This window comes from Xyrauchen texanus, chromosome 7, assembly GCF_025860055.1.
Source record: "Xyrauchen texanus isolate HMW12.3.18 chromosome 7, RBS_HiC_50CHRs, whole genome shotgun sequence".
Taxonomy (NCBI): Eukaryota; Metazoa; Chordata; class Actinopteri; order Cypriniformes; family Catostomidae; genus Xyrauchen; species Xyrauchen texanus.
The window spans coordinates 43,027,984-43,051,796 of NC_068282.1; the positions used below are offsets into that span (position 1 = coordinate 43,027,984).

Sequence of the window (23,813 nt, forward strand, 5' to 3'; positions counted from 1 at the left end):
AATCTTAAGAACAATGTGTTGGAAAAAAAATATAAAAATAATTAAATATATATCCTCTTGAGACAGACGTCTGTGTGAATTTTCCATTTCCCTTTTAGATTTGTAACTAGTAGCACCTAATAAACATGCACCTAAAAAAAAAACAATTTGTGAGCAAAACGTTTTCCTAAAAATGTATGTTCACATTTGTAGACAGTGGGACCAAATTGTGAAGTTGAAAATAATAAAAATTTCTAGAAAGCAAAAAAATTATCAAATTGTTTATTTTTCCCAGAGTGTAGGTAATTAATGTTCCTGACACATTACAGACAAGCACAGAAAATACAGGATTTCTAATGAAAACCTTGTTCTAATGTACACATTAGTGTACTGTGTGTGTTAGCGGAGTGGCGTTTCGTGATTAATCGCTTACATTTTTTAAATGGCATATCGGATGAAACTACAGACTTTTCAATGTAAAAACGTAAGGTTTCTAACCAGTTGTAGAATGGTTGGCGTTACCATGAAAGACAAAGTCCACTGTGATTTGCGCCATGTTGTTTAGTCACATGTTGTCAGAGATCAGTCAGTTTAAATTAAATTATGTATAACAAAGACAAACTACAACATCCACACATGTGTGCACGGAGTCGCACGAGGATATATATTATTTTCTATATCGATTTTCTGAAGACAATTCTCAGTGCATGTAGGCAACATTCAATTTATACGTCTCAATCACCATTTTAAATTGTCCACCAGGACATAATGTGTATTGGTTTTATTTAAACCATGCCCTCATTATCCATTTTATTGGCATCTTAAATGCATAATGAGCTTGAAAAGTAAAGAAAATGGGTGTTACCTTGAGGCATCTTCACACAATGGGGGTTAAAAAAACCAAACACTTTTTGAACACTTTTTGCACAGACACGTAGGAGGAAGACTGAAGAAAGCTCCATGTGTAAGCTCTTTCCAATCATTCAATGTGAACTTTAAGCTCCATTTTGTTGTAACACTTCAATATTTGCAAAGTCCAAATGTTTGTGTGGTTTTGAAAATGACTGCAGCGTGAAATTGTGTTGGCAAGTAATACTGAAAAGTATCTGCAGACATAGTCTTACCTTGAATTTGGAATATACTTATTTAGAGGTTTCAATGCTTTTGTTTATCTATTACTATGGGTTATTCTGACAAAACTGAACAACTTAAATTAACATACTGATCCTTGCATCAAATAACATCTGATAGCCTGTGCTATACAACAACGCTGATGTATATAGTTCAATTTTCATGTAGGTTATGGGATTAACAGTATTCCACCGGGTGTTGCACACTCCCACTTTAAACATTAAGACACCTGCTTGGCACATCAAGTGATAAGTCTAATTTGAGATTAATGTTAAAATGGATCAACGTAATTCTTGCATAGTAAACCCTTACAAAAATTACCATAGACATAGTTTCTTCCAAATTGCCATAGTTAGACAACAATTATTGTTTCTACTGAAAAATCAGAAAGGTCTCCTTTAAACTGTGCAAGTAGCTTTTAGAATACTTGTCGTTTTTGGATGACTTTAGAGGTCCCCTTATTATTGCACAGACAATAACTGCAGTCACTGGTATTTAAGCGGAAAATATGGTTACTATGGTAATTTGTTTAAACAAAATTTGTTCTCGATTTACATAAGTTTCATACACACAGTAGCTTATTAGTCAGAAGTGCATAGTGCAAACTACGTGTGTCCAATTGACATTTTAGTTTGGTTTAAATCAAGTTTAGCTTAAATAAATTTGTGAACAGACACGTGCAACAGCTCGTAAACAATCCGCGTGAGATTATTGCTGAAAGTGCGCGAAGAAAATAGTAGTCAGATTAATTATAAAACAGCCACCTGCTGGATTCTGCAAGAACGTATTCCAAGAAACCAACACCCTCAATCGTTTTAAAACAGTCTTACCTGATGCAGTGTGGCCCGTTGATACGTATTTCCTTCCCAACGGGTATGAAAATAAAACAGGGAAAATGAAAGCGGAACTGACGGTTAAAATTTAAACACGAGTTTGCCGCGTTGGTTTACGATATAAGGTCTACGCCGAATGCATGAAATAGACTAACTTTAACACATTCCCTCAGCTGGTAGACCTAAACACCTGAGAAGTCAGGCGGAATTTAATGGCTTCAAATCAATTTTGCAAACCGGTTTGTTCAAAACTGGTGCCAAAAGACATAACGCCGTTATTAACCAAATGTTTAACAAGTGAGGATCCTACAGCCACTGAAAACTTTGTTCCTCTCCCACCTCGGCGCATTTCAAGAACATCAAATGGAGGGACTTTAGTCAAGAGGGAGTAGTGGTTTCTGGTTACCTGACTCTCAGTTCCTGTTTATGAGGCCAACCCACTCCTGGTAAGAGGTATCTTTTTTTTTTTTTTTTTTTTTTCTCTCCTCTCTCTCTCTTAATAAAACCGGCAGTATTGATTTATTTGTTTTTCGGACTTGACTAAGCTCATGTGGTGTGCAGTTAAACAACTATTGACCCATTTACAAGATCGGTGTATCATCAAACGAATGGATCTTTGATGTCCAGAAAGTGTAGCAAGTTTGTTATCTGAAATTAAGCTAAATACATTGAAGTTATAGGCCTGTCCATGTTCTTCTGTAAGCATTACACATCAATACTACAAGGGAAACTTCTGCAGTGTAAGAGCATTTTAAATGAGTTAATGTTCATATGAATGTATAATCATTTAAATATGAATTTGAATTATCTGCATAATTTAGCTTAGTTTGAGCCAAACCTGATGATCATGTTAGCATGTCAGAATTGATTTAAAAACATTCCAAAGAACATCTAGTCCACTTCAATGGACAAAGGAGGTCAAAAATTCACAGGGTTTCAAAAGATCATACTGTAACATTTCTTAGATTTACATTTTTTTGAAATGCCAAAAAATAAATCTGTTTACTTTGCCATTATAAATGTAGTCTCAGGCTTTTTGTCCCCACTACATTCGTGTGTGTGTGTGTATGTTTTTTTTTTGTTTTTTTTATTCTGTTTTGTTCCATTTATAAAAATTTATAAATTATCCATGCCTGTCCAAAATTCCACTGCCATTTCCTTAAAATGTATTTGGCCACTGTCCACATGACATAAATCTGGGTGTGCAAACTCATGGTGACCTACTTTGGATCTCTGCTGAAATGCTCTGGATACGTCCTATTCAGAGTGATCAAAAACATTTGAGGTACTGTAAGAACAGTGCCTGTTCCACAGCGTGGCAAGAGTTGCATGCTTACAGCGTCTCGCCACTGATTCAGTTTCCCTTCTGTCTGCTGTGTTTATCGTCTGATAAAGATTTAATGGAAGAAAGGAAATAACCATGCAAACTTGTTGAAGTTGCATGAGAAATACATTTGTCTGCTTTTAAATCTACAGGCTGAAATTAGGGGCCTAAAAGAAGGAAAAGTTTGTAGAATATGAAGAACATTTATACTTCAAGTACTACCTAATGTACAATTATTATCTAAAATAATCTAATTGCTGGGATAGAACCAGTAGGGCACCCTGAGGTTAATTGCCTTTTTGAAGCACATTAGTGATAAGATTTCTCTCACTCGCAGTAACCAGCTTCTAGCAACAGTTAGAAGAGAATATTGCTGAGCAAGCAAGTTTTTGTCAATATACACTCACTGAGTACTTTATTAGAAATACCTGTACACCTACTTATTTATACGATTAATCAGCCAATCATGTGGCAGCAGTGCAAAGCATAACATCATGCAGATACGGGTCAGGAGCTTCAGTTAATCTTCACATTAACCATCAGATTTGGGGGAACTTTGATCTCCGTTATTTCGAGTGTGGCATGAAGGTTGATGCTAGACAGGCTGGTTTAAGTATTAACTGCTGATCTCTTGGGATTTTCATGCACGACAGTTTCTAGAGATTATTCGGAGTCCTTCCAAAAGCACCAGTTCTGCAGACGAAAACGCCTTGTTGATGAGAGTGGTCAATAGAGAATTCGAGCTGACAGAAAGGCTACGGTAACTCAGGTAACCACTCTGTACAATTGTAGTGAGCAGAATGTACAACATGTCAAACCTTGAGGTGGATGGGCTACAACATTAGAAGACCACGTTGGCCACTTTATTAGGACCATAATGTTCCTAATAAAGTGCTCGGCAAGTATATTTATAGCAGCTTATCTAAATAATAACGATTTCGATTTTGACTCATTCTTCTGAAGGTAACTCCATTGCCTTTGATTACTGTGGCAGTAGGGCTGGGCGATAAAACGATATCGATATTTATCACGATAAAGGAAATCCACGCTAAGCTTTTTACCATGTGTTGCTAAAACACAAGCAGTTCGGCTTTCTCAGGCTGCGTTTCCACTGGGGCAGACGAAATCCACTCAAAGGCGCTCACAGCAATAGCAGAGAGCTTGCTCCGCACCGCTGCCAATCCTACGATCCACCTTGCGAGCATGACACTCTGCTTTCATAGGAATTAATTGAAAAATGCTCTCCGCACCAGTGGTAACGTAGGGTCAGACTGGATGAACTTGCTAATGCTAGCTGCCTTGCTAACGATTAGGCTATGTCGGACACCGGATTGATTCCATCCGCAACACAAGACTTCATGACAACGGTTGCGCCCTCTCATCATCTCCAGTGAAGAGCACGACAGAACAACAGTGATGTGGACAACAGCTCTGATCTTTCTGCGCTGTAATCTTGAATATTGTTCTCTAGCACCAAACATGCATCATGCATTTTTCATGCATCAAAATATATTTGACAGTCCAGTGTGAGATAATAAGATGAAGATTAATAAAGTGTAATCAGCACTGCACTTTATTAATTTTCATCTTATTATCTCTCACTGGACTGTCAAATATATTCTCCACAATATAACTACTGCATATATTTTTATATACTCTTATTTTTATTGTATGTGTATTCTATATTGTGTGTATTGTTTACTGTACATTGTATATTAGTATTGTGTTGTGTAAGTATATGTACATTTGATATGTAAATTGTGTTGTGTAAATATGTTGTTTATTGTAAATTGGTATATGTCTCGTCACTGTCATGACTGCTATGTTGCTCGGAACTGCACACAAGACTTTCACCTACTGTTGCACTTGTGTACATGGTAGTGTGACAATAAAGTGATTTGATTTGATTTCTGCCCTGTCCCTCTTTTCCCTGCATGTGTGTACACATGAAGCGCTGCATGAGTTAACGTGGTTTCAAAGCACCTTTTAGACCGTAACGTTTTCCCCTTCTTAATGTATCTTTATTAATCAGCATGTTACGAGCATTTAATAATAAACAAATCGATTTATGTTCTAATTTTGTGAAAATGATTTATATGTCTGGAATGGATAAGGAAAGACTAAAATTACTAGTTGGTAGCCTAGTCTCTCACTTTAATGAAAATATAAAAAAAATGTTAAATAAAAAAAAAAAAAACGTTTTCTAAATTTTCTCTCTGGACACCCCTGAACCCCCATTCAGCATCATTCCACAGTCACAAGGGCTTCTATGCATTAATAAAAAAAAAATGCTTGACGTAGGTGTAAATTGAAGGGTCATTAAACAAGCCCTCATAATAAATCTCCAACTGATTGACAAATTCACTTGTGAAATGGATTGCTGTGAACTGTATGCCAATGATTGTCTTATGATCAATAATATAGTAGTAAACAATACATTGAATTCTAAAGCTGCTTTTTGTAATGTCTTATCAATGATTAAGAATGTAATGCATTTTAATTATCTGAATATTTTATATATATATATATATATATATAAGTTTTAAATATTTAAAGATAATTATATATTGATATAAATATGTATAATCATTATATATTGAATTATTGTTATATAAGGGGCTTTCTCAGCAAATATTTGTATATGCGATTAATTGCGATTTAATTAATCGGGACACCATGTAATTAATTCGATTAAAAATGTTAATTGATTGACAGCCCTAATTTTAATGTAAAAATATTCCAACATATACTGGACTGCTTTCACTATGCTTCAGGCCAAAAAGATGATCTTTTAACATTCATTTTCAATTGATAAACTATAAAATATTTTAATATTTTGGTAAAGGATCCCACAGACCCCACTACTTTGGCCGTCTCTGGACCCCCCTGTGCAGTTTTGTAGAGACTTATTTTGACTGTTTAGAATTTTTGTTTCTTCTTTTCTTCTGTCAACTTTGAAATAAAATAAGAAAGTGCAATGTGTAAATGTATATCGTGATAAATATCGATATCGAACAATATGAAAAAGATTATCGTGATAACAATTTTGGTCATATCGCCCAGCCCTATGTGGCAGTAACAAACTTCAGAAATGCAAGAATACACTAAGTATTTTAAACCAGACGGCACATTGTCAATGCAGTGGCCACGCGTTTGTGAGGGGGGGTGGGGTTAGGGAAATCTGTTTGGAAACAATCATAATTTTTGCAGTTCCATTTCTTTTTCAATTTTAAAAATAAATGTTGTTCACAAAATAGTTTCTGAATGCACCCCTCATCTTCTGTTTATCGAACAAACAGATAGTCCTGCCCCCAACCTACGCCATTAGTTGAGTAATGTTTTTTTTTTTTTTTGTGAGCTTCACAGGGCACTCAACAAACATTGGAATTTTTATAGAGCCACAGATACAAACTGTTTATAATTTTCAAGACAAATTAACCTATGATTGGCTTACTGATAGTTGTTCCTGCATATTAAGCTGTGATGGGAGGAAGTAATTTACCATCAGCTTTAAAGGTGCATTCAGTAATTGTTTTCCTCATTAAAAAGTTTAACTCCAAAATACATTAATTGTAATTTTGCAATATATGTAGTAAATCATGAGCGCTCACATTAAAATGAAGACTCCAGTCATATCAGTAACCTTGTAAATGCTGTTTTATTCTACATGGAGAGGGTCTGCACATGGGGGCTAAAATGTTAGAATCACATGAATCTCTCAGCCAAATACTACTTGCTTAATCTCAGTAACCGTCCCGTTAATTGACACTTTCACTCATTGATTAAGGTAATCATTACTGACTGTGAATAGTGAATTTCTATAATTCCATGTATGACTGAAAACTATTGATTTTGAGTCCAAGTCCAAGATGACACGAAGACAAAAGTTACTGAGTGCACCTTTAAGTCAATGCATATTGTGGTATATGGCTGTGACCAAATGATCATATTTGTATAGTTTAGGTAAGACTCTAGGCAATATTCTTTAATTATTTAAATTTTAGTTCAGATTTAAATAAAACTGTTTATGCATTGCTACAGTAAACTGTCTCTGCTTTTCTAAGCTTGGCTGCAGCTGACCCAAAACACTGCATCTTTCGCAGCGATTGTCCAAGGGATTTGACAATGTTAAGAGTGTACAGGAACGTCTCTCTCGTGAGGCATGGTGCCCGAGTTTCCATGGGAACTGCAAATCCACCTCCCGCCCTACATGTAGACCTTGTGATATTTTTAACAATGTCATGCAGCAGTACTAACTCGCTACAAGCAGTGGGTTGATCATACTCGTCCTATTCTCTCTCTAGCTCTCTCGCTCTCTCTCCATTCTCATTCATGTATTCACAGCTTTTCAGCTATATCTTTGTTTTATTCAGCTACTTAATAAATATATTTGCAGGCACATCCATGCACATAAGAATGTCACAAACTCTGTTAGATGTCTCTTATTATAATGTATCTGATATTCTATATTGTACGAAGACACATGGATTAAAGACCCAAATCTCTCCTCCCAAAAAGACTAGCATTTGTCACAATATTCCAAGTCTTCTGAAGTCATAATTCAGCTTTGTTTAAGGAACAAATCTAAAATCTAATTTACAAAAGCACTTTAATTCACAAATTGTGATTCAATGCATCACAACAGGTTTGAAGTAATTTACTCCAAAAATCCATTGGCTCTCACATGTCGTAAATGCAAACACAAAGTGCCAGTTGAATTTGTAGGATGGAGAATGAGATTTGATAGCTGCAGTGGAAGGCAAGATTTTCTGTGAATAACAATTTTTGTCCTAATTTTTGGTCTGTTACTGATATAAAGCTATCATATGGCTTCAGAAGACTTGTAATGCAGCAAATTGACTATTTTTATTGCTATTTATTGTTGGATTATACATGCAGAAGAATTGAAACGACATGATTTTAATCTAGGATTTATCTAATTGTAATCCTGGAATTCGACAACGTCATAAATGGAAAGAAGTTTGTAACAGAGAGTCTCGCATCTGGCCAATTAAACTAACAAAGAGACTTGTCTAGATCCCATATGACTTAAACTTCTCTGCAAAGAGGCCCTAAGTTCAAAGGTCAAAGCAATTAAAGACAGAACACACACTCTGGGAGTTCGCAAGAGATTCGGGACACATAAGATTCTGTCCTCCGATATAAACCAATTTGCTACACCTTGCTCATCAGATCACATGACATTGTGACCATGGTTGAGCATTTTAAAAGGGACATTCCTTAATCCAGAAACATCTCACACAAAGTCACAGTACTTTGCTCAATCAACCTTCTAAAATGTACAGAATGTATATATATATATATATATATATATATATATATATATATATATATATATATATATATACAGTATATGTATTTTTATATATAATAAAAAATATTCAGATAATTAAAATGCATTACATTCTTGTGGCAGAAGAGTTAATCATTGATAAGACAAAAAACTGCTTTAGAATACAGTGTATTGTTTACTACCATATTATTGATCATAAGACAATCATTGGCATAAAGTTCCTAACAATCCATTACACAAGTGAATTTGTCAATCAGTTGGAGATTTATTATGAGGGCTTGTTTAAGAGCCTGTCAATTTACACCTGCATCAGACATGCTTGTGTGGTGTCTCGGATGCGTTGCGTCATAAACATAAAATGTTTAGGTCACTGTGTCAAGTTAAAAATAGTTTAATACTCAATCTTTAAACACATCTTGAGATCCCTTAGTTCACATTTGCGCACCTTCAAGTGTTTTGAACGCAAGAACATAATGCATGTTTGTGTTGTGTGTCTGCTGAATGTTGTTTTCTTCACTGTATAAACTGCGCGTTGCTCATACAGCTGAAATTTCACTTGCTGCCCTCTGGAGTAAACAGGTGGTACTACAAGCTTGAATGTCTCAGGAATCTTCCCTATTATGGTCCGGGGGCAGTGCGATTAATTGCGTTAATTATTTTAACGCGTTATTTCTTGTCAAATTTATCGCACTGAATTAACGCGTTAAATCGACAGCCCTAATTTAAATCCACAGTTCATACAATACCTAGTCTTGCTAGGCATTCTGACAATTGCTTTGAACTGTGGTAACTTGTATAACTGACAAATTAATGATTATAGCCTGATGTACCTCTTTTAAAATGTGTGTAGCGATGTGCAATCACTTATAATTGATAAATATAATATTTAATTTTGTATGATTCATTTCATTCTACTAAGAATGGTAACTATAAGGCTTAACTTGATAAAATACAATGATGTATAAAACCAATATGATTTTGTACCCAGGGATTTTAATATTTTGTTACCCACACATATAACATCCATAAAAAAAATTCATGTTTAGTATGTAAGTGTTCGCTGGTGTATGCCGAGAAAGCTGATGACAATGAATATCATATCTCTTGTACCATTCTCAAGATTTAAAATTTCATGATTAAATATGCTCTATTTTTGAGTGGGAGATTTGTAAGACTCTGGAACAAAGGACCATAAAATCAACTGTCAGAAAGGACAGCCCAGTTGACCATGCAACTCTGAAAAGTCACTTCTGATTGGCTTAGGACACCTTTGACAACCCGTCTCATGTATATATGTGATTTATGTTTAGATTAGTAATAAGGTTTGTCTGTGTTCAAAGACGACTTGACTGGTATATTTTGATAAATAATCTCATCCCTGTTTCTAAAAGATTTCGCTTCAAAGCTATACCTAAATATATGTAATATTATTTTCAATAAGCCATGAGAATAATATTACTCCAATAAGTGAATTAATCATAATTCACTTATTAAAGCTAATTCCTTACAGTAGAAATTGTGAGTGGATACAACGAAACATATTACAATTGTAATGTGGAGAATCTATTAAGGCAAATAATCTAGTTATTTGTCATTTATCTCATTTATAATGCTTGTCGAATGCGACGAATTCCATAATACATTTCATTACCTAATAAGGTACAATAAGGACAGTTTAATTTAGTTCATAGCGTACATATTTCAAGACCCTAAATTTCCTTCTAAATTTAGCATATCAAATATCTTACATATAATGGTGTGAGAATGAGGGCACGTTAAGTTCCCTCCTAAATGTCACATACCAAATATCCAACATTATGTTTCTATGGACCTTTTTAGGAAAATTGACAGCTAGGGTCACTATGAACTGCTGTTTTATCTAAAAGAGCTGCATGAAGATTCTTAAAAAATTCTCCAGCATACGGGTTTTAGATCACCATATGGGTGAGTTAATAAAGACAGAATTTTAATTTTTGGTTAATGATTCCTTTTACTACTGTATATTAAGAAGAAAGAGACTTCCTTGGTCATTCCAGAAAGAATATTCTGGTCAACCAGCTTCACCAACTAAATTTAGCATTTTTGCAGCATGGCTATTCAGGTCCACCAGCTAAACCAGCACCAAACCAGCCTAGTCCAGCATGAAAATTCATGCTGGTCTTAGGTGGTTTTGTCAGCACAGTCTCTCCTCTGCACAGGTTTCTCCTGTACGTGCCTTTCTTTATGCACTGCTCCTATTCCATCTTTAATTCTCTCTCTTCCATCTTTGTCTTACCAACACTCACTCAATCAAAAACACTTAATGAATTTGCTTGATCTTCGGCTTGAATGCTGGGACATCAAGCAGATTGTACACAGCAAATCTGTAAATGTAGAGAGGGGTGGCGCTGATGCCACTGGTTATGTGTGTGTGTCAAGAGAAACTGAGAGGAGGAGGAGAGAGAGAGAGAGAGAGAGAGAGAGAGAGAGAGAGAAAGAGAAGAGTGGCAGTATTCTTCTACAGCACGCAGAAAGCTGAGTTAAGCAGGTGCCTGCCGTTTCATTTATACACACTTCCAAACCACTTGTGCTCACGTCCAGACAAAATGGCTGTAATATAGCACCTTCACTTTCAATACTGCTACAACCATTAGAGGTAAGCACTCTCTCTCTCTCTCTCTCTCTCTCTCTCTCTCTCGCTCTCACGCTGATGTGTTTGTAATGGATGCATGTGTGCTTTGGTCAGGGATCCGGGTGACTCAATAAGTAATGGATTCAGTGCTTTTAAATGTGAAGGCAACAGAAATGTTACTAGATCAAGACGGTTGCTGGGAGAAAGTGTGCATGGGGCTCTGACCCACATCGGAGAGTCTTTGTGCACTGGTCTCATCGCAGAGACTGACTTTGTCTTTTTCTTCTCAACAAAAGTGATCTAAAGTTGAGATTTGCACTTAAAAAGACTTTGGAGGCAATGATACACCGTTATGTGAGTGCACAGTGATCAAACTGTCTTTTTGTAGTGTGTGCACATTATAAATACACTGGTTAAGTTTTTTTGGTTAGGTGAGGAAACAATGTGAATGAGACTGGCAAAATGTGTGAACGCATTTTTGAGTGTATGTACTGTAGATCATGTTTTGTCTACATTGTGGTGACCAAATGTCACCATGCGGAACCTGAATTATGTTCATTTAGGGGATCCACAAACAGTCCCAATAAGGATAAGTTAATAAAGGGACTAAATAATGTCTTAAATGTCTTAAAATTGATAAATGTAAAAATGTTTCTGTAAGGGTCAGGTTGAGGGGTAGGTATAGGATTGGGGTATAGGATTTTGAATTAATTACTTATACCATTTGTGTACGCTTTGACCGAAACCTGCAGTATGCAATGATGAGTATTGTGTAGAAGTACTGCATGGGCACTGTGTGTGTGTGTGTGTGTGTGTGTGTGTGTGTGTGTGTGTGTGTGTGTGTGTGTGTGTGTGTGTGTGTGTGTGTGTGTGTGTGTGTGTGATCAGTGCATCTAAACCTAAAGCATACTTTGTATTCAAAATCCACACACCTGCTTGCTGCATTTTTTACTATTACAAAATGGCATAAAACAATGCAGAAGTGATGTGATATGTCTGAAATAATCTGTACTTATTACTTCTTGATAAACCGAAATTATGATCTATAATCTATAGACATTTCTGCCAATTTCTTAAGTTTCTCTGTACAAATTATCAAGTACTGACACTGCTGTCCAATTATTTGAATTTTTCAATGCCCAGTGGCATAACAAGTCACACCTGGGCCGATGTGCAAAATGTTTTGAAGCTGGGCCCAAAAGTCCCAGCGCAACGTACTGTAGGTGAACCACAGTTACTATTGCAGCAAGACACCATACCAAATGTAATTTCCCAATAGGCCAAAAATCTTTTACTAAATTTTCTCGAGTAGCCTATAACTGAACATCATTGTTCACAAGACATTCAACACAATTAATACAGTAGTAGGCTATTAGTGGTAGACAAATGTTTTGGGTCTTTAGACAATGCTATATCTAGGGCAAGTCACCTGACTAATTTGATAAACCAAAAAGCACTGATATAAAATGCAATTATGAGTACTACCTGATTTGTGTCAGATTTAGGGGTTGGGTTATACTGTAGGTTTTCTAACCAATTAGGCATCATTTACCTGATGAAAATGACTGAATTGTCCAATCAGGTTTCGCTTTCCTAATGAATATAAATTACTATGTTTTGGAAATGTGTGTCCTGCTTCTGTGAAACAATCCTCCCCCTCTCCTTCTTTTCTATTAGAGTTGAATTAACACTGCTAAATTTGCTATGTGATATCTGTCAATGTGTGCCATAATCTATAAAAACAAAATAACCATGCCATTATAAAAATACAGGTGACTGGGTGCTGGCCCCCATTTGTATGCTCGTGCATACCCAGACACTATATCAATGTCCCCTCTAGTGGTATCAACAATTTCAGATAAACCCGGCCCTACACAGCAGGTAAAACGAAATGACCTTTGGTTGGTCACTTTATGTCAGTCAGGTAGGGACTACACGATCACTGATTTTAAATAGTTGACTACAGTAGATAAGCCCCTGAGTCAAGTTGAATTCAACTTGTCCTGACAGCATATTTTAGTGTAGCTTGGACCACCTGTAGCTGCAGGCGGTACCCCCTTCTCTTGCAGCCGCTTGTTCAGATGGTTACGGGGGGCCACGTGATTTAGCATGCAGGCTTTTAAATGGGGATGCAATCCATCCAACTTGAAGCACTTATCTAAAATTTTGCCGAATCATGTTCTTGAAGGAGTGAACAGCAACCTGTAAAGAGTAGGGGTGTAACCCTGGTGTCCTGGCCAAATTCCCTCCATCGGCCCTTCTCAATCATGGCCTCCTAATAATTCCAATCAATTAATTGGTTATAACTCTCTCCTCTCCATCAATAACTGGTGTGTGGTGAGTGTACTGGTGCACTATGGCTGCTGTTGCATCATCCAGGTGGATGCTGCACACTGATGGTGGTTGAGGAGAGTCCCCTGTTCGCTGTGTATAGTGCTTTGAGTGTAGTGTCAGAAAAGGGCTATATAAAATGTAACATTCAAACACAACATTCGTTTGTTATATTTGAAGGCCACTTTGCTTACTGTATATTGGAGGGAACTGTAGCATTTGTGTCATCTTTATCAAAGTACATTTGAGCCACATGTTTTATCACCAGCTTGCGAGTTTCCAAAGTGTAGGATGACAAAGGAAGATAATTTATATTAATGAGTAAAGCAATTAATATTTGGACGATTCAGTAGTATTCATCAGGAAAGCGTGAGCTGATTGGTCAGAGGAATTCTAACCCAAGCCCTTAAATCTAATCCTAACAAATCAGGAAGCTTTTTTCATTAATATGAACAAGACTTCCCCTGCCATCCTACATTTTGGAAGTCTGCCACCCCCTGTATTTCTTACTGTCAACTTCAGGCTGACAGTGTCAACTGCATTTGTTATAGTAGACTATATCCTGTGCAATTCCTATAGTCAGACAGCCTCTTCCTGTAAATGTGGGCGGTTCTTGGCCAGAAAGCTGCTGTGTGGACCAGATTTTATGCCGCAAGTCAAAAGTCTGGCTAGATAAGACTTTGATATTCAAAGTAATTAAAGTGTGGGGACGTGTCTTGGCATCCATGCAGAGGATGGGACTTTGAGGATAAAGCATCTGCTATTGTGGATTTTTGCACTGTGGATGATGGGGATGCACAGAGATACACATGCCCCTACTGATGTGAGTGCTCTGAGAGCATGGAATATCTGAGCACTGTCATAACATTCATTTTTTTGCTTTAGCCCAGATCATACTTAATGAACACCAGATCAGTTTTAATCTTTGATTCCTCTGCTAATGTTTGAATTGCAACAGAGCTGAAAGATAGCAGTAAATCACATGCAAGTGATAAGAATCTGATCAGAATCATTTGTCAAACACTGTTGCAGGCATTCATATACTGCAAGGGCCTCCTTCTCCACGTGACGCTTGACATACCAATGAGCTTGCATCATCACTCTCATGAGCTCGTGTCACAGAGATGTATGGAAGCGAACGTTTGTAGTTAAAAAGTATATAAGTATTGTTTTGTTTCTAAAAATAATCAATCGTTTGGGTTCAGAAGCACTTTATTTGTCGACTGGAGTTGTGTTGATTATTTTGATGCACCCGAAATATGCATTTTGGACTGCCAAAAAATGGAGTACATTCACTTGCATTGTTTAAAGGAGGAGGCCTGAAATGAAATCCTAAAAATCTTAAATTCTGTTTTGTTGAAGAAAGAGACTCTGATACATCTTGGATGGCCTGAGGGTGATTACATTATCAGCAAATGTAAATTTTTGGGTGAACTATTCCTTTAAGTCTCTGAAATATGCAAAAAATAAATAAATAAATAAATAGACGAACATTGCAGAGGAATGTTTGCTGTCACTGTTGACATTTTTAACAGTTTTCTCTGAAACTAAACACAGCATGTGAGTACAAAGTGCATTAAAATTTAATGAGGCAAGTTTATGATGTTCCATGGAACACCAAATAATTTTTTTTTTTTTAAAGCATCTTCACATGCTTTTCGCAATATAATGAAAGTGACTGTCAAGCTCCAAAAAGGACCAAAAAAAAAAACAAAACCCACCATGAAATCATTAAATGTAATCATACACTAGATTCAAGTCTTCTAAAGCAAGGGTTCCAACCCTGTTCCTGAAAATCTCCCCCCATTAATAGATAGGATATCTATTTAATCAAACACACCTGATTCAACTAATCGCCTCATTAGTGGAGACTCCAAGACCTGAATTGGGTATGTCAGAAAAGGGAGATATACAAAATGTGCAGTGTTTTATTTAGTAGCTTACATATATTTTGTAGAATTAATGAAACTATGGACTAAAAACATATTCACACCATTTCACATTACACCGCACAGGAGTAATTTTATCAAAGTGTCATGTTTATTCTGTTGGTTCCTGTTTTTCATGTCTCTTGTCATGTGATCTTCCTGTTTCCCTCCATGTTCATGTGTCTTGTTTTCATTGGTTCATTGTTTGATTACTTTGTTATCAGTTCTAGTTTGTCATTGGTTTTAGTTTGTTGTCTTGTTATCTTGTTTAGAGTTCTGTTTGTTCATTGGCTTATGTTTCCCCATGTCCATGTATTTAAGCCCTCATGTTTGCCATCGTCTCTTGTCTAGTTTTGATATATGTATATGTAGCCATGTTTAAGTCTAGTCATGTTTATGTTTAGTTTAGTTCATGTGTTGATTTAGGGTTTTCACGATTGTAAATAAACTGCACTTGGGTTCTTCAATTCACGTCATCATCATCGTGTCATCATCATTGCCATTGCCAGCTACAATCGTTACAGAATACTAGACCACCCATTATGGACAAAGCAGTTTGGATCCTGCATCTTCGTCAGGGGAATCAACCCCTGGAGAATTACGTGGAGGATTTTTGTGATCGGGCAGTCCAAGTGGACTTTAATGAGGTTGCCCTCAAATAAATTTTTTGCTTTGGACTGAGTGAGCCAATCTCCACTTTGATGCCTGGCGGTCGCAGTCCCCTCAACCTGGCTCAATATATCGACCTCGCCCTACAGATCACTGGTTCCATGTTCACTGAGGGGGAGGTGGACGCCGCGCCAGAGTTCCACGTCATGACCACCACCGCGCCAGAGTTCCACGTCTCTGGCCATGTACACGACCATGGAGGTCGTTTCCCAGTTATCCATGGCTCCACCTTCCACAACCTTGCCCCACGTCATGACAGCCAAGCCAGAGTCAGCTTCAGGCCTTGTCACAGCCAAGCCAGAGTCGGCTCCAGGCTACGCCGCGCCAAAGTCGGCTCCAGGCCACGTCAGAGTTCCCCGTCATGGCTGCCAAGCCAGCATCCCACGTCATTACCAATGAACCTATGTCTGCCACTGCCAACGAGCAACGTTGCCAGCCTCGTCTGTCCCAGAGCCTGCACCGCCAACGTCGTCCTCATGGAGGAGGAGGAGGAGGAGGAGGAGAACGGATTTCGTCTCTGAGTCTCAGTCCATGCCTGCGACCACAGAGGTCCCTCCCAAGACTCAATCCATGCCCACGACCACAGCGGTCACTCCCGAGACTCTGCCCACGACCACAGAGGTCGCTCCTGAGACTCTACCCATGTGCACAACCATGGAGGTCGTTTCCCAGTTATCCACGGCTCCACCTTCCACGACCTTGCCCCACATCATGGCAGCCAAGCCAGAGTCAGCTCCAGGCCATGTCGCAGCCTGGAGCCAGAGTCGGCTCCAGGCCAAGTCGCCGCTTAATTGATTGTTTTGTGTCTCATGACCAAATGTCAGCACGTTGAAATGTTAGAACGTTGAATCTTTGTGACACCTATGCCAAAAAACCTTGATGCAGTGCAACAAATGAAATGGAACGCAGGTGTCTCGAGATGCATTTGTAAAAATCGAGGTTCTGCGTGAGACACTGAAAAGCCTTGTCTGTTCGTGCATGTCATTTTTAATAAAAGCCATACTATGTAACTTTTGGCCCTCTAGCGATTTAAAAAAATAAATAAAACCCCATGTGTCTTGCGGAAGAATATTGTTTTGGTTGTGGTTCGGCTCTGTTCTGCTCTTCTGCGCAGATGAATGTGATTCGAGGCACCGATGTACACAAGGATACAGAACTTCTTATCAGCCAATGGACAAATAAATAACAAAAGAAAGGAAAAGATGGATATTCAAAAACATGACATTGAGCAGATAAGTGCCATATCTTATGCTGTTGTTTTGACATATTGGAAACATTGATTTTTTTTTTTTAATTAAATGACATTACAAAAGGTTGTTAACATTAGACATAATGATTGCTAGTCTGATAAGATAAAATGTTGTAAAGTTTTTATAACTGCAGGATATTCTGTCCAAATAGACCATGGTGGTAACTCATTTATAGATTGTCATTGTTACCAACTGTAACCCGGTCACACACACACAAGATGAGACAGTCACAATGTTGGATGAAACTGCTTTTAATGTATATTAAAAGCAGTGCAGGCAAAAGTACAAAACAAGGGAAATCCAGTGAGAGTAGTCGAGGGGGAGCGTAAGGTCGGAAGCCGGGGAAATAACGATATAAACAAGGGCGAAGGACAAGACGAGACTAGCGGGAACAAAGACAGGGGAACGAGAGAGTTGGCAAGCTAAACAGGTAATCAAACAGTGGGGAGGTCAAAACTAGACGAGACTAGCAGGGGCAAAACTAGACGAGACTAGCGGGGGCATAAACACGGGAATCTAAATACATACAATAACCAACACCCGTGAAACGGAAGTGCTGGGTATTTATAGGGGAAGGTGCAGGTGTGAACAATGAAGGTGACGAGACGAGTGCAGGTGAATCTAATGTGTGGGGATAGGATGCGCGTGAGTGTAGGTGGTCATAATGTTCTGGGGGAAGCGAGTGCGCCAGAGGGGGGAGATAGCTTACGAGCAGAGCTCGCAATAGCATAAGGAGCGTGAGTGCTCGAGGGAGGAAAAAGAGCGTACGCGCTCAAGGGGGCGGAGCGAGGGAGCGGGAAGCGAGCATGCTCGCGGAGTGTATGGGTGCGTGCTCGAGGAAGCGGAGATGGGGCAGAGGAAAGGGGTTCATGACAGTACTCCCCCCTCTGAATAGGACGGCTCCTGACGGCCGCGCTCGGCTGCGAGGAGCGCGAGGGAACAGAACGAGCGTGTGAGCTCGTGGGGACAGAACGAGCGTGAGAGCTCGAGGGGACAGAACGAGCGTGAGCTCATGGGGAGCAGAACGAGCGTGTGAGCTCACGGGGGCAGAAGGCACAAAAGGGAGATGAAACAGTCCATGGGGGTCAATGGGCAGTTCAAGGCAAGGTCAAGGGGAACATAGTGGACAGGCGGGTTGTCGGGAGGTCTAGGGGGCAGCCATAGGGCAGAGACTGGGTCAGGAGGTCTGGAAGGCGACTGGAGGACAGGGACTGGGTCCGGGGGTCTGGAAGGTGACCACCGGACAGGAATAGGGTCCGGAGGCCAGGGAAGAGGCCACAGGACAGGTAGAGGAACGGTAACAAGGGGAGCAGGCAAGACCCAGTGAGGAAAGGTTTCAGGGGCGGAGCCGTGAAAGGCGGAGTCGTGGAGGACTTGGGAGACTGAGCCTTGGAAGGCGGAGCCGTGAGAGACTCGGCAGGCGGGAATTGAGAGACCCGAGAGGAGGCTCAGGAGGCAGGCGAGGGAGGCTCAGGAGACGGAGCCGAGGAAGGCTCAGGAGACGGAGCCGAGGGAGGTGGAGTCGCAGGAGGCCCCAGGGGCGAGGCCCTGGTGGGCTCTGGAGGTGGAGCCGAAGGAGGCTTTAGGGGCGAAGGCCTGGAAGGCTCCGGAGGTGGAGCCGAAGGAGGCTTTAGGGGCGAGGGCCTGGAAGGCTCTGGAGGTGGAGCCAAGGGGGGCTTTAGGGGCGAAGGCCTGGAAGGCTCTGGAAGTGGAGCCCATGGAGGTGGCGCCGTAGGAGGCTCCAGAGGTGAAGCCCTGGAAGGCTCTGGAGGCAGAGCCGAGGGAGGTGACGCCGTGGGTGGTGGCCCGTAGAAGGCTCCAGGAGTGAAGCCCTGGTAGGCTCTGGAGGTGGAGCCAAGGGAGGCTTTAGAGGCGGAGCCGCAGGAGGCTCCAGAGGCGAATCTCTAGAAGGCTCTGGAGTCTTAGGGAGCAGAGCCGTAGGAGGCTCGGGTGGTGGAGCCGTGGAAGGCTCGAGAGGCGGAGCTGTAGGAGGCTCGAGAGGCGAATCTCTAGAAGGCTCTGGAGTCTTAGGGAGCAGAGCTGTAGGAGGCTCGGGTGGTGGAGCCGTGGAAGGCTCAAGAGGCGGAGCCCTAGGAAGCTCTGGAGTCTTTGGGAGCAGAGCCATGAGAGGCTCGGGAGGTGGAGCCGTAGGAGGCTCTGGAGGGGGAGCCGTAGGAGGCTCAGGAGGCAGAGCCATAGGAGCCTCTAGTGGCCGAGCCCTGGGAGGCTCGGGAGGTGGAGCCGTAGGAGGCTCTGGAGGGGGAGCCGTAGGAGGCTCGGGAGGCAGAGCCATAGGAGCCTCTAGTGGCCGAGCCCTGGGAGGCTCGAGAGGCTTGAGGGGGAGCCTTGAAAGACTCGAGAGACGAAGCCCTGAGAGGCTTGAGAGGAGGAGGAGCCCTGAAAGACTCGAGAGGGGGAGCCCTGAGAGGCTTGAGAGGGGAGGAGCCCTGAGAGACTTGAGGGGCGGAGCCCTGAGAGGCGGAGGAGCCCTGAGAGACTCGAGAGGCGAAGCCGTGAGAGGCTTGAGGGGTGGAGCCATGAAAGACTCGAGAGGGATGGAGCCCTGAGAGACTCGAGAGGCTGAAGCCGTGAGAGGCTTGAGGGGTGGAGCCATGAAAGACTCGAGGGATGGAGCCCTGAGAGACTCGAGAGGCGAAGCCGTGAGAGGCTTGAGGGGTGGAGCCATGAAAGACTCGAGGGATGGAGCCCTGAGAGACTCGAGAGGCGAAGCCGTGAGAGGCTTGAGGGGTGGAGCCATGAAAGACTCGAGGGATGGAGCCCTGAGAGACTCGAGAGGCGAAGCCGTGAGAGGCTTGAGGGGTGGAGCCATGAAAGACTCGAGGGATGGAGCCTTGAGAGACTCGAGAGGCAAAGCCGTGAGAGGCTTGAGGGGTGGAGCCCTGAGGGACTTGAGGGGTAGAGCTCCGGGAGGCTCGTGAGGAGGAGCCCTAGGAGGCTTGTGAGGGGCCCTTGGAGACTCGTGAGGCGGAGCCCGGGAGGGCTCAGAGGGGCGAGCAGACCCCGACAGAGCCGTGGGAGACTCTGAGGGCGGAGCAGAACCCGGCAGAGCCGTGGGAGACTCTGAGGGCGGAGCAGAACCCGGCAGAGCCGTGGAAGACTCTGAGGGCGGAGCAGAGGTCTGCAGAGCCGTGGAAGACTCTGAGGGCGGAGCAGAGGTCTGCAGAGCCGTGGAAGACTCTGAGGGCGGAGCAGAGGTCTGCAGAGCCGTGGAAGACTCTGAGGGCAGAGCAGAGGTCTTGAGCACAAGACGAGACTGGGGAGAAGGGGCCCTCTTCCTTCTCTTACGTCTTCGGCCAACAGGGGACGTGGCCATGGGGACGGTCGAGGCTACAGGCGCTGGCTCAGGGGGGGTCGAGGCTACAGGCGCTGGCTCGCTGACCGTGGCAGACATGGGCGCTGGCTCACCGGCCGTGGCAGGCAGGGGCGCTGGCTCGTTGGCCGTGGTGGGCATGGGCGCCGGCTCATTGGCCGTGGCGGGCATGGGCGCCGGCTCGTTGGCCGTGGCGGGCTTGGGCGCCGGCTCGTTGGCCGTGGCGGGCATGGGCGTTGACTCGCTGGCCGTGCCAGGCTTCGAGGCTGGGGCCGTGACAGGCCTCGGGACTGGGGCCGTGTCAGGCTTAGGGACTGGGGCCATGGTAGGCTTCGAGACGGGGGCCGTGGTAGGCTTCGAGACGGGGGTCTTGGTGTGGAGCGCTGGTTCAGTGTCTGCCTCCCCCACAGTGAACGAGGAACCAGAGTACAGTAGGGCGAGGTCAATAAACTGAGCCAGGTTAAGGGGGCAGCGACCACCAGGCATTAATGATGAGGTTGGCTCATTCAGACCACATTGAAAAATGGTCTTCAGAGCCACCTCATTAAAATTCACCTGGTACGCCAGGACACAAAAATCCATAATATAAGCCTCCACGGTTTGGCTCCCTGACGCTAAACCCACGAGTTGGGCCGCTGGGTCCATAATGCCGAGGGCGGGGTTATGGGTTACACAACCGCTGCCTCGCATAAAAACCCCTTGGTCAGCATCTGAAGAGCCGTAAAACCTCTCCGGGGTGGAGAGCTTACGGCTCAAAAACGCATGGGAAGCATAAACGGGCTCAGGGGCAGACACAGGTGACGCAGGGTGACAAAAATCAAAAATCGCGACGTACCTGCTGGCCCTGGGCTGTGAGCGCGCGATCATGCTTCCACACCGTAGCTCCTCGCGCTGAATGTGACGTGTTCCTCCGCTCTAGTGAGCCGCGCGAATCCTCAGCGCGACGCATTGTGACTGTCTTCGGTGAGGTTGGTTATTCTGTAACCCGGTCACACACACACAAGATGAGACAGTCACAATGTTGGATGAAACTGCTTTTAATGTATATTAAAAGCAGTGCAGGCAAAAGTACAAAACAAGGGAAATCCAGTGAGAGTAGTCGAGGGGGAGCGTAAGGTCGGAAGCCGGGGAAATAACGATATAAACAAGGGCGAAGGACAAGACGAGACTAGCGGGAACAAAGACAGGGGAACGAGAGAGTTGGCAAGCTAAACAGGTAATCAAACAGTGGGGAGGTCAAAACTAGACGAGACTAGCAGGGGCAAAACTAGACGAGACTAGCGGGGGCATAAACACGGGAATCTAAATACATACAATAATCAACACCCGTGAAACGGAAGTGCTGGGTATTTATAGGGGAAAGTGCAGGTGTGAACAATGAAGGTGACGAGACGAGTGCAGGTGAATCTAATGTGTGGGGATAGGATGCGCGTGAGTGTAGGTGGTCATAATGTTCTGGGGGAAGCGAGTGCGCCAGAGGGGGGAGATAGCTTACGAGCAGAGCTCGCAATAGCATAAGGAGCGTGAGTGCTCGAGGGAGGAAAAAGAGCGTAACGCGCTCAAGGGGGGCGGAGCGAGGGAGCTTGAAGCGAGCATGCTCGCGGAGTGTATGGGTGCGTGCTCGAGGAAGCGGAGATGGGGCAGAGGAAAGGGGTTCGTGACACCAACCAGTGGTCAGCATCATTTCAAGACTTGCATGTCCTTGGCAAGCCTAGGACTAAAGGATTTATTTATAGAAATGATTACCATTATAAAGAAAAATACACACGTGTGCTAGTAAGTGAAAAGTTCTGCACCGATTACAGTATAATTATTGTATTTCACTACACGCACGACTGTGATTCCACAATTATGCATAAACCATATCAATAAAAGATATTACCTGTTGAGTAAAGAAAAAGCCATCTCTGGGTCACTTTTAAATCCTTTCAGATCTCAGAGTTGCCTCCACCTCTGAAAAGCAAAGCCAATGTTGATTTGTTTTTTTATTACGGACTCTGTCGGTTTCCCTTTTTGCTTGTAGACTCTGCTCTGTTCATGGTTTCTTTGTTTTCACAACCAGTGATTCCTCTGAGGTTTGCCATTTTGAATGATCCATGGTCAATTTTTCTAATTTGTTGTGACATATTTTCAGCTTCAGCTACTCCCACACCATACGCTCTACAGTAGCCGGATCTTATTTTCTCGATGTCAGCATGCACGGGTGAATGGTGTATGTATGCAGTTTCCTGTGAAATCCATCCTGACAGCTCTAAAATATTTATAAATATCATTATTATAGGTTTATCAAATTGTTTCTTGGTAAAGACATGGTTTGGAAGGTGGATTTGTTGCATTCTCATAATTAGTAAAAACATATACATTTGTGTACCTTTTAATTACAAACCCAGTCTGAACCTGAATACTTGAAAAAAGGACAATGGTTTGTCAGGACCTGTCAGGCTAGCAGGCCTCTAGTCTAGTGAGTAAATTGTCAGCGAAAGTGAGACAGAGGGACCCAAAAGCTCAAAGTTCAAAGGATTTATTCACAATAAATGTTAGCAAAATGTACTGCTGAAGTATAAGAATCCCTGCACCGGCTGCAGTAGCTGGGGGAGAAGTACGAATCAGGGCAGATAGGAAGAGTATGTTCGTAGATGGGTGTATGCATTGTGGAAGTCAGGAACAGATCCGTAGCTAGTGTCCGTAGAAGTGTAGTGAGATACAGAGAACATAGCCCATACGATTAGAAGGCAGTCATATTCCCAACATATGGGCAGAGTTGAGGAATCCTCCACTGGCGATTTGTGGGCGTGCAGGCAGAGACACGAGACGGCACCAACTAGACAAAGAGAGCAAGGTTAGTTGCTTGACTTCATACAATAATCTAGCAAAGACAGTGAGAACACACAGGGATTAAGTAGGGAGTGAATTAGCGTAGAACAGGTGTTGCTAGCATGCTAATCAGTAGCATGATCAGCGTTTCCCGGGAACTATCAATGTTCCCATGGAAACACTGGTCATGCACGCTGGCTTGGCCAGCGAGACATAAGGGAGAGAGATTAACAAAACAAACAGAATAAACTCACCGGAGCAGTGACCTAAATAATGTCAGAATTTTCATTTTTGGATG

The 23,813-nt window shown here is 42.1% G+C and overlaps 2 protein-coding genes across 5 annotated transcripts in view; one reads left to right on the forward strand and one right to left on the reverse strand.

Moving 5' to 3' along the window:
• The window catches only part of palm3 (paralemmin 3), an 85,792-nt gene extending 83,481 nt beyond the window's left edge, over nt 1-2,311 (reverse strand). For both annotated transcript variants that reach the window (XM_052129922.1, XM_052129923.1), the window contains exon 1: nt 1,941-2,311. The gene's annotated coding sequence lies outside the window, so the exon portion shown is untranslated. The remainder of the gene's footprint in view (nt 1-1,940) is intronic.
• An 8,782-nt stretch (nt 2,312-11,093) lies between these two features.
• LOC127646364 (phospholipid phosphatase-related protein type 5-like) overlaps nt 11,094-23,813 on the forward strand; it is a 71,864-nt gene continuing 59,144 nt past the window's right edge. For all 3 annotated transcript variants that reach the window (XM_052129928.1, XM_052129926.1, XM_052129930.1), the window contains exon 1: nt 11,094-11,216. The gene's annotated coding sequence lies outside the window, so the exon portion shown is untranslated. The remainder of the gene's footprint in view (nt 11,217-23,813) is intronic.